The 16,442-nt window shown below is 50.2% G+C and overlaps 1 pseudogene across 1 annotated transcript in view; it reads left to right on the top strand.

Annotated features, from left to right (window-relative positions):
* LOC144115894 (dopamine beta-hydroxylase-like) overlaps nt 1-16,442 on the top strand; it is a 71,249-nt pseudogene that overhangs the window by 30,946 nt on the left and 23,861 nt on the right. Inside the window, exons 3-4 of the transcript XR_013311601.1 lie at nt 17-310; nt 15,594-15,783. The product of XR_013311601.1 is annotated as a dopamine beta-hydroxylase-like (transcript). The remainder of the gene's footprint in view (nt 1-16; nt 311-15,593; nt 15,784-16,442) is intronic.

Here is a 16,442-nt window from a genome sequence, read left to right as displayed (position 1 = left end):
CTGGCGTCCACTATAGAGCGCCACGGTTTGACACCCACGATTCTGCGCAGCCGCTGGCGTATCCGGAGAAAGCGGGCCTGCCAGCTGGCGGTGCCGACTACTCGCCCTACGTGATGCTCGAGGTGCACTACAACAACCCGGCGTTGCGATCTGGCTGCGGGGACAGCTCCGGCATCACCGTCTATTACACGGCGGAGCTTCGCCCCTTCGACGTGAGCATCCTCGAGATAGGTCTCGAGTACACCGACAAGATGGTCATTCCCCCTCGACAGCACAGATTCCACCTGACATCTCCGAGTGCACCCGCGTGGTACGCATGATGTCGTTTGTTCAGCCTTCATATTCGGCTTTCATGCGGACAGAGTGTTTCTTTCATCTGATTCGAAGCTGCGCCATTTATTTATTTGAACCTCAAGGGACCCTGACGGGACATTACATGAGGAGTGGGCGCAAGAACAGCGGTTAACAATGAATGTTACATGGGAATCATGACGATGACATGGCTTCCTCGATAGCAGTCTTGAAATGGGCTGGATCAGGAATTAGTGCTAAGTCGGAGGGAAGGTCATTCCAGTCGCGAGCTGTGTGGACAAAAAATGATTTCTGAAATGTAGTAGTGCGGGCACGATGCGGGATGACGCTGTTTGGATGGCCTGAGCGCGGTGCTCGACGTACTGGTAGAATGAGCTTGCTGTCAAGGGGTGAACAATGGAAAAACCTGTGATAAAGGCAGAGACGTGAAATTCGGCGACGGGAGACGAGAGAAGGAAGTTTTAGTTGGAACTTCAAGGCGGATATGCTAGAGTATCGCGAGTAGTTTGAAATAATAAAGCGAGTGGCCCGATTCTGAACAGATTCAAGGGCTGAGGTAAGGTTAGACTGATGGGGGTCAAATATTGCACAAGCGTATTCAAGTTTAGGTCGAGCAAATTTTTTTTAAGCTAGTAATTTTAAGGAAGAAGGTGTCGTGCGCAGGTTACGACGGAGATACCCGATTGCTCGATTAGATGAGTTTATTATGTGGTTAATGTGGCAAGACCATGATAAGTCACTAGCGATGTTAATACCAAGATACTTAAAAGAGTGAGTGGAAATAATGGCAGTATAGTTAATTTTATAAGTAGGCGGAGTAATAATTTTGGCGGCGGTGAAAAGAAATTTGCACAGTCTTTGTAGTATTTAGGGACATTAGTCACGTAGTGCACCACTGCTGTATGTTATCCAGGTCATTTTGGAGGATGTAAGCATCCTCGGCGTTAGTTATGGGGCGGTAGAGTACGCAATAATCCGCGAAAAGGCGGATGCTAGATGTTACTGTGGAAGGCAAATCGTTAATGTATATTAGAAAGAGCAAGGATCCAAGAACTGTGCCTTGGGGTACTCCTGAAAGTACTTGTGAGTAAGATGATGAGAAGCCATTAGCGGAAACAAATTGCATGCGGTCAGTTAAAAAGCTCCGAATCCAGTTCGACACTAGGATGAATGTTTAACAGAGACATTTTAAGTAAAAGGCGGGAATGGGGTACTTTATTGAAAGCTTTCTTGAAATCTAAAAATAGCGCATCAGTTGGGATATTGTGGTCAAGATAGGAATGAATGTCATGCAGGAAGAAAGCTAATTGGGTTTCACATGAGTGGTCTTTCCGAAATCCGTGTTGGTTTGGATGAAAAAAGTTCACCGATGTTAGAAATGTGGCAACATTGGAGTAAATGACGTGTTCCATTATCTTAGAGCATACACTGGTAAGCGAAATGGGTCGGCAATTACCTGGGGATGATCTGTCACCTTTCTTAAAAACTGGAATCACCTTCCCGATTCGCCAGTCATGTGGAACGGAGCCTGTATCAAGCGACTGTTGAAAAATGAGGGAAAGAATAAGACTGCAAACATGTTTAGTATTCTTTAAGACTTTGGAATTAATTCCATCGATACCGCAGGAAGATGAAAATTTTAGCGAGTCGATAATATTAACGATCCCATGTGCGTTGAAGGTGATGCCATCCATTGGTGGATGCGGCAAAGGCGCGGGATCAGGGACATCACGAGTTATTTCATTAGTAAAAACTGAATAGAATGCATGGTTCAAGACATGGAGTACGTCGGATACGCCGACTAGTGAGCCAGTGCTGTCAATAAGAGAAATAGCATTATCAACGTCAGGGATGATTGTTTTCCAGAAGCGCTTAGGGTTGGTTTGTAAAATTTCAGGGAGGTTAGTGGAAAAAAAACCGGAGTTTAGTTTGGGTAGCGAGATCGGAATATTGCTTGTCAGTGGCGTGGTATTTGTTCCAGGCACATTTGGTGTTAGATAACTTGACAGAACGGAAAAGGCGCTTTTTCTTATTATTTAAGCGCTTTAGTGTAACATTAAACCATGGAGAACGTTTTCGCTCTGTTATGCTGATGGTGTGGATGTAAAGTCGAATCAAACGCAGCATTTCTGACTTGAAGAGAGACCAGTTCGACTCAGCAGAACGTAAGTGGTAGGTAGAAGAAAAATGGTTATGGAAAACAAGCAGGTCACGATCCATGCTAATGTAGTCTCCTTTCTCGTATAGCGTTAGTACTTTTTTGGATTTAGGACTTTTGGTAACGCTGGTAGAAAAGGTAGTGTGAAGTACAACGTGGTCACTAAGGCCCGTAATGCGCGAAGGAGAACTGAATTCGTCACGGTGAGTAGTTAAAATAAGGTCAAGAATGTTTGATGTATGGTCAGTCGTGCGGGTGGGCTCAGAAATAATTTGATACAGGCCGATCGTTAGGCATGAGTTTAAGAATTCACTAGATGCCTGACTTCTTGTCAGGGTGCGGGACATATCATTCCAATCTATGGACAGAAAGTTGAAATCGCCGAAAAGCAAAATGGGGGTGCGTGGGTAAGATGAGATTAGCGAATCGAGCGTGTCCTGAAAGAGCGTTATGAAGGAACCGTCCGTATCAGGCGGTCCATAGCATATACCGATGAGTACGCGAGGGGATGAAGCATGACAGCACACCCAAATCATTTCCGACGAGGTTAGTACGTTAACAATGGAACAATTTAGAAGGCGCTTGGCAGCGATAAGAACGCCGCCGCCACGGAAGCCGTCAGGTCCGTCTTTTCGGAATATATCAAATATATATTCGTCGTCAGCTCAGTACTTACATGTGTTGCTTGCGTGCCCCAGTGACACTGGTACTGCTGCCTGCCACTTAGCGGATTCAACATCAGTAGAGCTGGGACAACGGCGGATGCAGCGAGATGGACGCGTAGTTTTACACCGTGCAAACCCAAAGCGCAAACTCGAAAAGGTGCGAGCTGAACGGTTATGGCGGAGAGCCAGATTCGCCCCAGCCACTTCTGAAGCTGCCTCAAGTTCTGCGCAGATCGTGCCTGGTGCACGTGGCACCGATCTCGACGGTGAAAAAAACCAGCCAATGAATGAACGACGACTGACAATTTCTGGGATGTGCGCTCGCTAGCCAAATTTAAGGTCAGCGATGCTCTCTATGCGTATTTCACAAATGCTAAATCCTTTCTGATTTCGCACGGACGTATAACGATGGCACAACCTAGCATAACGTCTTTCTGCGTTTCTGTCAACACCGTCTTTCGCTTGAGATTTGAGAAACCGGTGACACTTGCAGCGCCTCTGCCAGGAATCAAACGGGCGTGCAAACTGCCATGACAACTCACAACTGAGTACTAGATGAAATTGAACCTATGAACACGTGCTAGTACTAGTACCAATACCAGTACTACACCATGGCGAGTGTATATTATAACTCAGTGATTTTTTGAGGGAACTGAGAGGCTCTGACACCGCGAAAACATTTTCGTTGAACGTGTCAGTGAGTGGGCGCATTCGTTTTCACATACTTTGTACGCTTGAGCTCGAAGTAATTTTAAAATGCACGCCCGAAGCACAACGTTTCAGAAGACCCTGTAAACATTGGTCATGGAAGTGCGATACGCGCGAGCCATATGCCAATATTAGACCCATCGTTGTCGGCCCTTCGATGTCGGTGTGTCTGTCATGGACATGATGGGACTTTTTGTATTCTTCTGAAACACATTACCTGCAACATCAAATCCGCATGCAGAGCACCACCCTACTGTAAGTGGACTTTTACACAACTAAACAAACGAGGGAATAAAGTGGTAGGGTTTTAACATGGCAAAGTGGAGTAGATATGCGAAAGCATGTGTTCAGCCTGGTTGTCTCATGGTATTGCTGCTATCGTCTTTGCTGCACCACAGCGCGAGAGTGTGTTGCAGTTTAACACGAGGCGTGATCGGCTGCGGCCGTAGCGGAGTGCCCTCGTGAAGTGGCCAGCGAAGCTGAACTGCTCGCGCCGCCGCGGGTTGGAAACCCCCAGTCGCAGCAATATTTTATTTCTGCATGGGCTGTCGTTATGCTAGGTTTTTCCAGGGTCACCTTCAAGGTCAAGCTTCGCACAAACTCGGTGAGCCGGTTAGACCTCGTGAAGCAGTGCTTATGCATCATCATCATCATCACCATAATCATCGTCATCAGCCTGACTGCACCCACTGCAGGGCAAAGGCCTCTCCCATGTCTCTCGAATTAACCCTGTCCTTTGCCAGCTGCGCCCACAGTATCCCCGCAAACTTCTTAATCCCATCCGCCCACCTAAATTTCTGCCGCGCCCTGCTAAATTGTTTTTTTTTTTGCGAAAGGAAATGGCACAGTATCTGTCTCACATATCGGCGGACACCTGGACCGCGCCGTAAGGGAAGGGATAAAGGGGGGACTGAGAGAAGAAAGGAATAAAGAAGTGCCGTAGTGGAGGGCTCCGGAATAATTTCGACCACCTGGGGATCTTTAACGTGCACTGACATCGCACAGCACTAAGCGCCTTAGCGTTTCGCCTCCACCGGAACGCGGCCGCCGCGGTCAGGTTCGAACCCGGGAACTCCGGCTCAGTAGTCGAGCGCCCTAACCACCGAGCCACCGCGGCGGGCGCCGCCCCCTGCTACGCTTGCCTGCTCTTGGAATCCACTCCGTTACCCTTAAGGACCAGCGTTTGTCTTGCCTTCGCATTACATGCCCTGTCCAAGCCCATTTCTTCCTCTTGATTTCAACTAGGATGTCAATAACCGGCGTTTGCTCCCTCACCCACTCTGTCCGCTTCCGGTCTCTTAACGTTACACCTATCATTTTTATTTCCACAGCTCGCTGCGTGGTCCTTAACTTGAGCTAAACCCTTTTCGTCAGCCTCCACGTTTCTGCCTCGTAGGTGAGTACCGGTAAGATACAGCTGTTGTATACTTTTATCTTGAGGGATATTGGCAAACTGCCATTGATGATCTGAGAGAACCTGGCATATGTGCTCCACCCCCATTCTTATTCTTGCAGTTATTTCCTCTCATGATCCGGCTCAGCGGTCACTATACCTTCCCTAAGAAGACCTTTACACCTTCCAGCACCTCGCTACCAATTGTGAACTGCTATTCCCTTGCTACACTCTTAAATATTACTTTGCTTTTCTGAATGTTAATTTTTAGACCTGTTTTTGCAGTCATGGACAAATATCCCAAAATGACCGAGCGACGTCCTAAAACTGTCGGTGGCGCAATCAGAAAGTGAACCGATAACGAAATGCCGTGCACACTCGTGAAAGAGCCGCATTTTTTTCGAGAGAGAGAGATTTTGACAGGGCGCGGCTCTTAGACGACTACGGAATATTTTCTCATTACATTTTTTTGGTTTCAATTGAACCCAGATTACGCGTAACCTGTTTGTACAGGGACTCGTATTTTAAAAAGAGCTATCACGGGTCTGGCCGACCATTTATGTAGATAACGAATTGGAAACGTAAATTGTGTGACGACCGCTGGGAATCGCCGGCAACAAAAGAGATTAGTAGGACACTTTATTCGCAGCCATCACGTTATTTTAAGTTATTTCTAATAAGAATTAAGCCACAGACATGTGCGTATAGTTATAATAATAATTGGTTTTTGTGGAAAGGAAAATGGCGCAGTATCTGTCTCATATATCGTTGGACACCTGAACCGCGCCGTAAGGTAAGGGATAAAGGAGGGAGTGAAAGAAGAAAGGAAGAGAGAGGTGCCGTAGTGGAGGGCCCCGGAATAATTTCGACCACCTGGGGATCTTTAACGTGCACTGACATCGCACAGCACACGGGCGCCTTAGCGTTTTTCCTCCATAAAAACGCCGCCGCCGCGGTCGGGTTCGAACCCGGGAACTCCGGATCAGTAGTCGAGCGCCCTAACCACTGAGCCACCGCGGCGGGTGCGTATAGTGGAGCGATTTGACTCTCGGCCGTAATGGTGGTTTGACGGCGCTTCGCACGTCCGACCCACGGCAGTCGCAGCCTGCGGTGCGAAACGGCTTTCGCCTGGTCTGCATTTCCGCTCACTTCGCCGCTGATGGTGTTGTGGAAATCAGTAGCGTGTGACAGCGGTCAGCGGTTGCCGTCGGGTAGCTCCCCGTGAAATGAACCGAACGAGGGAAAATTATACACGCGTGAAACGGGATTACTCTTGCCGACTTTTTTTTTCTTTCTTAGACCCCAAACTTTGGTTGCGATTGTTTTCTTCTTTGTAATAATGCTTAAAACGTCAGCGTATACATGGATCATCACTGCACGACGGTGCAGACAAGCACGCTGGAATCAGCGTATGGGTGTTGGGCCACCTGGCGACGCGCTACCGTTGTGCCTTGGGTCATTCGTATACAACCCCTCCCTCAGTGCATTCTACCACTGGAAGATTTTTTTAACACGTTTTGCTTCTTTCGCTCAGTTTGCACAAATTTGCCTCCACGGGCATCATTTGTGCACGGTCATTCCACTCTAAAAGAGGCTCAGGCAGCGCTGTCGTGGCGCCATCTGTTGTTTACCTTCGACGCTGCGCTGTTTCAGGATAGCTTGTCCAGTTCAGTACATGCAAAGGTGTACGTTCGCCGCTTCACTGCTCAAAGAGTCTTAATGGCTCTCCACCGCTGTTTCCTATCCGGTCACGTTTTTAAAAGACAGTGGAAAAACGGACAGCCGAAAGCATCTAAATATTGAGCCTTTTCAGTAGAGCCCTCGAACCGCCATGTAATTAGCACACCTGTGATCTCAAAAGGAAAAAAAAAACGGGTCATGTTTCGAATATACCAAGCGTTTTTTTTTTTTGCTTTTTACTGCGTGCAGATTTTTTTTTTAAGTCGTGGAAGGCCCGACAATTTGGTCTGTGCAGTTGATTGTACCCTCTTTTGACTACCTACTACCACGGACATAATATCCGTCATGCTGTACAATCTATATTAAAGCTGGGTTTAAAAGACTGTTTTAACTACTATGAACTAAATATCTGTTTAATTTTTGTTTTTAGGGCTCAATATCATATGGCGGAATCGGAGGCCTTCAACATTGCAGGCGAATTTAGTTTTCAAAATTTCTGAATCGACACGGTGGTTCGAGGTATCACACACGGAATTATGCTCAGAACACGGCTCCACACCAAAACAGACGTGCGGCATGTGCCGGAATAGATACAGCCCTACTTCAGGCCGGGGTATCCTCTCGATCGCGAAAAATGCACGGCTACATTATAAATTATGAAACGCACACTTGACTCGTATAGCGTTCTTCGTTACGTGCTCGCGATTCGGCCGCTTGCCACTTGAGTAGTCTGGCAGACGCATACTACACTGAGTTTCCGCTGGGTTCCTGGTGATATTAAAGCGGAGAAAAGGCATGTGAACGCTGTCAGTGACGGCTGCAACTCTGAACTCTGCATAAGTTTCGTAATTTACTGCCGAAGCACGGCAACGTTTATTTCGTGACGCGGATCTGCACTCGTAGTGTCGCTTCCTCTCGATCTGTCCCCAGCGGCGCAGAGAGGAAAGGCTACTTTCTGATCGGCCCGACGCCCAGGGAATACTGCTTCGTTTTTTGCCCCTAAACACGTCCTCCCGGCCGCCGCGGTGGCTGAGTGGTTATGGCGCTCGGCTGCTGGCCCGAAAGATGCGGGTTCGATCCCGGCCGCGGCGGTCGAATTTCGATGGAGGCGATATTCTAGAGGCCCGTGTGCTGTGCGATGTTAGTGCACGTTAAAGAACCCCGGGTGGTCGAAATTTCCGGAGCCCTTCACTACGGCGTCTCTCATAGCCTGAGTCGCTTTGGGACGTTAAACCCCCATAAACCAAACACGTCGTCCCGGCGCGAAGTGCGGCCACTTCCGGCACATATCGTGCGTTGGTTTCGGTATCGGCTTATGTCGCGCGCATAATTCATCGTTTGGTATCTCCAATACTGCAACCAAAATGTTGATAAATTTTAAAAAACTGGGGTTCGCCTTCAGTGTTGAACGCCTGCGATTCCTCTATGCAATATTGATATCTAAACCCAATAAAATATAGAATTAGTTATTAATAGTGCGGGATGCCATTGGATGCTGAAGGACAGCGATGCGTTATTATCCGTTGTCCGGGTCACCAGATGTGGGATGTCGTTTCTACCGAATGACGAATCCCAACATAGGAACGTAGCAAGGGTTTATTCGATTGCCGATGGCAGCTGACGAGCATACCGACGCTACGCTCGTCTCAATAGCGGACGGTAGACTAGCCACCCTTTCCAGCCGGGCAGCCTGTTTTTGCAGCCGCCGTCGGTGACGCGTGCCTCGGGTGACGCAGCGGTGGCGCTGTGCTTTATCGGTGACGCAGTCCAGCGCGTGGCCGTGTTGCGCTGGGCCGGATGATAACAAGGTGGAGGCTGCGCGGAAATGTGTGCAGTGCGTGTCGCCACAATATTTCACTCTTTACTGATTACCATGCATTACCTGCAGCCACGCCGAGAATACAGAAGAAAGGGCTTGCTTCTTCCGTTGAGCAACCTGAGTCGGGTCTTGCCCATTTGAATGTTTTATGGATAAAAATCCGTGCGATGTTACGACGTATACTGAATGAAGCCAAAAACATTTACACGCGCTGTCTTTCACCCGACACTACAGTGGTGACTGTTCACCTACAAAAAAATATTTTTTTCTTTTCAAGACGGCTGTAGTAGATAACCGAAGCGCGAGAAGTGCGTGTATAGTAGCGGATTTGGGCTCGGATCCGAAAAGATATCCTCACGTCAAGCCGGTTTTTGAATGGTCAGCGTCTTGACTATCGTCTGGCAGTGCCTATACATGATCGGCCGGCGAACACGGCGCTCCCGATCCTTAACAGCAGTTAGGTACCAGGACCAGCAATAGCTTCGTAGCTTTGACCGCTTGAAAGCTTGCGCATTAAGCACCTGCCGTGGCAAGCAGCCGTCTCGAACTGACGCACGTTCGCATCGCTCCGACTTTTCGAAGCTTTTTGGCCCAGACGTTTTTGGGCTAGGCTCCCAAAAATGGATGGGCCCGTGCCATCGTGTTCCTTGTCACCTGTGGACAACAGTTTCAACGCTTCCATGTCGAAGACTACCACAGGAAACCATCCGGATACATCCGATACGCCCACCGCCGATGCCGCCAACATGGCTCCCTGGGAGCCGCAGCAAGCCGCCGAGGCAACATCGCTTCGTAGCGGCACAGATAACGCGGCGCAATCTGTCGCTGTGCTTGACGCCGACGCAAGCATGACGGACGACGAATCCAGCCAAGTGGTTGCGGCGATACCTGTCTCCAATCCCTTCTCTGTTCTTTCCACGGAAAACATGCCTGGAAATAACCATTCTCAGGTAGGATCTTGCACTTTTCCATTTTCGAAATTTGCCAAGCAGCCTAGGATGGGGTTAGGCACTTCTCAGATAACTCAAGAAAACGCTCGCTTGGTGAACAAACGACACGGCGTAAAATTTGGCCGCTCGCAGACAGCAATAAATGGTTGCTACGCGGATACGCATTTTCAATCGCGGGGCCCTTCCTCGGCCCCCATGGTCACCACATTCGGCAGAACCGATCACTCGGCTGATAATGACCACTCTGAAGAGGATGACTGGCAGCCTGTTAGGCGAAAGAACAAAGCTACAGCTGCCAATTCAACCTGTGTTAAACATACTGTGATAATGAAGCTAACTTCACCTGGACAACTAGGCTCACTCCCTGCACACTGGCTGCACAGAGCCATTGCCGATGAGCTTCAAAAAATCCATTTTCACTCAGACTTTCAAGTACGACCTCTTGAAAGAAGCAATCAGTTTGCGGTCGACGTATCGCATACGCATGCCAGGGACCATCTTCTCGGACTGCAGTCTGACTTAATTTCTGGAAAGCCTACATCTATACAAGTCTATGAAACCATTCGCTCCGGCCAGATCCGCGGGGTCATATATCGGGCCAACGGGCTAACAAGCGAACAGCTCATGGCCAACCTCACGTGCTACTCGTGCAAGGTAATCAGTGCCAGACCAATGGGCAAGAACGGAGCATCTCTCATAACATTTGAGGGCTCCAGCCTTCCCCGCAAAATCCATCTATACAGCATACTCCTGCCGGTCATACCTTATCACCCGAAATCTGTCATATGTGAGACCTGTCATAAAATCGGACATAGGACAAATTCGTGTCCACTAGTCGACCAACGTCGATGCTCGTTCTGCGGTCGCCCCGCACATGGCAACCTCGAGGTATGCCCGACAGAACCACTATGCCGTAATTGCGGAGGTCAACACGTAGCTACAGACCCGAAGTGCCCTGTTCGGCGACAGGCTACCAAAACCCTGAGGAACGGCATTGTCCGCCGAATCCGAGTATCGCGACGAAAGGAGCGCAAGCAACAAGCCGAGCTTCTACATGGCAACGAAACGTTTTCGACGGCTGCGCACAAGAGCCCTACCAGCGCACAGCGATCACCCTCGGAGCAAATTGTGCTTGGTAAGGAGGACTTCCCTCCAATACAAAGTCAGCCGTTACCAAAGGAACGAGGCAGTGAACATAAAACTAGAGGGGAAAATGCGCACGGCCGCTCTACACAAACTGAGAGCACTAGTCTCAGGAATGCCACACCTCCATCCCTAACGAGATCTCTTGAGCATTCCGCGACGGCGCCAAAGCAAGCACGCATACACCGTGCTTATGCTGAAACTCTCCGTGCTACACAGCGCGGTGCAGAAACGCATCTGGCGCAAGATCGCTCACGCACGGTGCACTTAGATGAAGGCCAACTCAAGCACATTATCGAAATGGTCACTGCTGAGGTGATCAAGCGCATGCTTCCACTCTTAGGACTGTCGCAGGCTTCTCCGAATCAAGAGCCCGGAATTGGGCACACATCATCTTCTCTTCCGCGCACCTTCCAGTTTCAAAATGGCGGGCACTAGCGCGAAACCTCATGACATTTTTGCTTCGGACTCTCCTATATGGTTCTTACAATGGAAATGCCGGGGAATCCGTCGCAAACAAGCAGAACTTCAAAGGAGACTGTTCATCACGCCGACGCTTCCTCTAGCTATCCTGCTTCAGGAGACTGGTACTAATAGGCCCAATCTAATAGGATACAAACCTTACTGCACCCCTTCCATAGAGCACCGACGTCCGGGGCCAGGATCGCGATCCGCGAATCCAGTAGCCTATGGGCAGGCATGCGTACTTGTTCTCTCTCGCGCTGCCCACACCGAGCTTGATACGTCCGCGTGGTGCACGCAGACGCAAGAGGTAGCGGGAGTGCGCCTTACATTAGAAGGGGACCAACAAGCATTGGTTTTTTTGGTTTATGCCAGATCCTTCGGTACTACGACATATCGAGTAGATATATCTTTTATAGAACACTTCTTAAGGATATATCCTCAGGATCGCGTTATAGTTGGGGGTGATTTTAATGCCATGCACACCAGCTGTGGATATCATCGCTCAGATGCTAGGGGAAGGCATCTATGGCAGCACATTGTCAAAGACAAACTGACCATCGTTAACGACCTTACGCTGCCCAGTCGCTGTGGCCAGCACAAAGGTCAACAAGACACTTCTCCAGACCTGACACTTGTTTCCCATCCTAATGAGATCATATGGTCACGGGCTGATGATGTCATGGGCAGTGATCACTATCCCGTGGTGGTGTCATGGGCCCCTCGAGGGCGAAAGTCACTAAAGCGGCAACAACGCCATCGAATAGAGGAGCACGTCTCATGGGACGATTTTCGCAGAATGCTCGGTGAGGTGAACGTTCCCACAGAATTAGACGAACTCGTTACTCAGATCAACGGTGCTAAGAAAGCCACAACGAAGCTTTCAGTTAAATACGATGCCCCGAAGCCGGACTCCCACCTTTTAAGTCTGTGGAATCGTGGGCTTCGTGCTCTCAAGGCGTACCGCCGCTCTGGTCGGACATCCTACCGTAGGCGCGCCCTCACCCGCATTACTCAAGAGGTCGAGCAGTATACTATGCAGCTCGCTCTCCAAGATTGGCAGCTGCTGTGCCACTCGCTCAATGGAACAGTTAACTTGTCGAAGGCCTGGCACATATTTCGAGCTGTCCTTGGACGCAAAAGGCCGATTCCCCCTTCCCAAGGCATGGCCCTGAAATTGAACGTCTCCCCGGCTGATCTAGCTATACAAGCAGGGAAGGTCTTTTTTCCCCAACCTGAAAAGGTGGATGCCTTGCCTGCGGACCCCGTCTCAGATACATCGAATGATTACGACGTTCCCTTCACATTAGACGAACTGGAGACAGCCTTGTATGACTCAAACCATAAAAGTGCTCCGGTACCGGATGGTGTACGCTATTCAACACTTCTTAACCTTCCCAAATCACATACACTTGCCCTGTTGAAAGTATTCAACGAATGCTGGACCAACGGTACTCTTCCCCCTGCCTGGAAGGAGTCAGTTGTCATACCAATTCCAAAACCCGGTAAGCCAAGTCGGACATTACAAGACCTCAGGCCGATATCACTGACGTCCAACCTTTGTAAAGTCATGGAACGTATGGCTCTAAGAAGACTGGAATGGTACTTAGACAAGTTCAGCGTCCTGTCTCCTATGCAAGTAGGTTTTCGACGAGGACTCTGCGCGCAAGATATTCTGAGAAGACTTCATAACGACGTTCTCGCATACCCTAGCAGCGCACAGCTCCGGGTGGTTGTTGGGGTTGACGTCAAAAAGGCTTTTGATTCCGTGCCCCACTCTACCATACTTCAACGGCTCCAGGAAGTGGGGATACGCGGGAACCTCTACCGCTTCGTGAAAGCGTTTCTTGCGGACAGAACTTTCTCGGTAATGGTTGGGGATACTCAGGGTGCACGGCAACCTAACCGAACCGGCGTACCCCAAGGCGCCGTCATATCTCCGGCCCTTTTTAATATCGCGATGTCAGGTCTTCCGCCAATTCTAACGTCGATATCCGGTCTTAATTTTGCCGTGTATGCGGACGATATAACGCTCTGGACCAATTCTGGGTCCCCTGCGGAGCAGGAATTAGCCTTGCAGACAGGCCTTAATGCCGTCCACGACTACATCAATAAATGTGGCATGAAAACCTCTCCGGAAAAAAACCGAGTACGTGGCTGTCATAAACGGTCCGCGGCTGCGAGCCGAGGTCGAACGAAATCTTATCTCTCTTCATTTAGGGGACTCGGTTATTTGCCGGAAACAAACAATCCGTATACTCGGAATGCTTATTGACGAGGATGGAGGAGCCAAAAGCTGGATTCATAACACGGTGCTTAGTTGCCATCAGGCTTTACATCTTATGCGCCGCGTCTCTGCTCGTGGGTGGGGAATCAAAGAGGTGGGACTCCGTCAGATAGCCCTGGCACTCATAACATCAAAAATACTGTATGCATATTCCTACATGCGGCTTAACGCGACCCAACGCCTTCAGCTTGAGCGAATCAATCGGAAGGCGATGCGCCTTGTTACTGGCCTACCACAGTTCTGCCCAGTAGAGGACCTACACGCATGCAGCAAAATCAATGCCCTACAGGATGTGGCAGAGCAGCACTTGCAAGCCCAGCGTGTCCGTCTCTCCACAACGGCGGCTGGACGTCAGATCCTGCGGGCATTAGGCTACAACACTGACAAATTAGAGCTGCTGTCGTCTCCTGCCCCACCATGGGAACTAATCGATTTAGTAGAGGGTATGCCACTACCAAAGAACATGAGTTCAGCTAATCCCCAAAGGCGCAAAGCTGCCGCTAAACGTCACGAGAAGATGTCATACAAGCTAGCCCACGAAGGGGCTATCCAACTATATACAGATGCCGCTCAGTTTCAACTTGGCGCCGCAATAGCTTGTCACGACTCTGAGTCAGATACCACAATAGTTGAACGGCTCTCCGAAGAACACACTGTCACTAATCTCGAACTCATTGCCATACGCCTTGCCATTACTCGAATAGTAGATCGACAGGATCCGGCTCTATGCACCTACCATGTTTACACTGATTCGCAAGCAGCGTACACCGCATGCCGCGCGGAGGGAGCAGACTATGCCGTTCTTAGCGCAATTCGAACTGAAGCCCGACGCCTGCGAGAGGAGGGCTACACTATTGTTATTAGATGGATTCCTGCACACGAAGGAATCACTGGAAACGAAAAGGCACACCAGGCAGCGCGCGCTGCAGCTCTTTCCGCACCTTTGCCTGAATGCACACTCGTTTCCGCTTCTTGGGCCCGTGATGACGTTGCACATCCGTCGTCACCTCCTATGGATAGGGCCGAGACATGGCATCGCGCACTATGCTATCGCCGCCGCATCCTCCAGCACGTGGCGAACCCTGAGCAATTATACCGCCGCCCACCTAGAACTTTCCGAAGGGCAGAGGCGGTACTCCTCCGCCGCTCCCAGACTGGCCAGCTTCTGTCGCCAGCAAAGCTCAACCTCATCAACCCGCACTCATACCCGACCCCTCAATGCCCGGCATGCCCGGCCAGAGGCACGGCCGAACACCTTTTGTGGCGCTGCCCTGCTTTTGACGTGGTGCGGGAGCGAGCACTTCAGTCCCTGGGCGGGCACCGACCTGGCACCTTGCAGGAATGGGTCGATCCACCATTACACATCGGATCATCGGACGCACTCCGGCTCTGGCGGGCTTTTCTCCTATACTTCAAGGAAGAAGAAGGGCCTGGCCGTTTCTTCGCAGAGCCGTCCACAGGACCACCCCACTTCGAAGAAGTGGAGACCGGCCCTCCTCCCCCTCCTCCACCCCCATGAAGCCCCTCATTTCTGCCGCAAGGCCAGGCCTATTTTATGCAGAAATAAAGACGTATAAAAAAAAGCACCTGCCGCCGTCGATTCCCACCCCGAGTGACCAGTTCTGTTGCGAGTAGTGCTCGCGTGAGGCGTGTCTATCTTGCTTAGCAACTCGTAATTTAGTCTTGCTCATTGGGAAAAAAAAAGGCAGAACTCCAGAACAACTATTTTGTGCGGTAACGCATCGATGTACCCTTCGGATCTGCTTAACTTATGCGCTAATATCACTTAAGTAATCTAGTTGCTTTCTCGTGAAATACAGTGAAGCGCGTTCGTCGGCCATCTATACAGGCGGGTGGAGCATCCGCTTCAGTGCCTCGAAGGGGGTCCAAAGCTTCTTTCGTGGTTTTGCATGGTGCGCGGCTGCCTTGTTGAGCTGGCCGTACGATTGACTGTGGCGCAGTGCAAAAACTCTGTTACCGGTTTCGTCTGCACATGATGGCTGCGCGGGTTCGCAGGCGCTCCCCAAGTCGGGCATCACTCTGGTGGCAGCGCAACTGCATGCACACCCACCTGACCGGTGAGCGGGTCTGGGTGCGCCACGTGCGCGGCGGTGCCGAGCTGCCGAGATGGCTCGCGACGGCCACTTCAGCACGTACTTCCAGGAGATACGGATGCTCAAGCGGAGGCTGCAGCTCATGCCCTTACGTGCCCGTGCATGACAACACTAATTAGTGGCACATATTCAAACCGCGAGCTTTAGTAACGCTGTGGAGACCAAATGACAAACCTTATGCGTTGTTGCTTAGTGCCCGGGTGCGAAATGACAGCGTAACCGGATACTTAACGCGAGAGTGAGTGAGTGAGTGAGTGAGTGAGTGAGTGAGTGAGTGAGTGAGTGAGTGAGTGAGTGAGTGAGTGAGTGAGTGAGTGAGTGAGTGAGTGAGTGAGTGAGTGAGTGAGTGAGTGAGTGAGTGAGTGAGTGAGTGAGTGAGTGAGTGAGTGAGTGAGTGAAAACATTTATTGATTTCCAAAGGGATTCGCGGATCGAAGGCTCCGTCGTCTTCGTGCTTGCGCCGGCGACTAGAGTCTTCTTTCAGCAAGGGTGGGCCCCTATTCCAAGGCTCCACTGAGTCGTGCTGCACCGGTCGCGTGCTCTATAAAGGCCCTCTGGGCCGTGAGCTCGCTGCTGGTGAGACGGCTCTCCCATTGCTCCGCACTCGGGTGTTTGTGTTTGTGAAATGCCTCGTTACGTTCGCATTCCCATGTGATGTGGTAGAGTGTGGGTATGGCTCCGCACCACGGACAGGTGTCTCTGTATTGCGATGAGTACATTTTGCTTAGTATATATAAATTGGGCGAGAAAG

The sequence above is a fragment of the Amblyomma americanum genome, chromosome 1 (assembly GCF_052857255.1).
Source record: "Amblyomma americanum isolate KBUSLIRL-KWMA chromosome 1, ASM5285725v1, whole genome shotgun sequence".
In the NCBI taxonomy this organism is placed as follows: domain Eukaryota; kingdom Metazoa; phylum Arthropoda; class Arachnida; order Ixodida; family Ixodidae; genus Amblyomma; species Amblyomma americanum.
The sequence above is the reverse complement of the archived record's forward strand: the minus strand, read 5'-3'. Positions and strand labels throughout refer to the sequence as shown.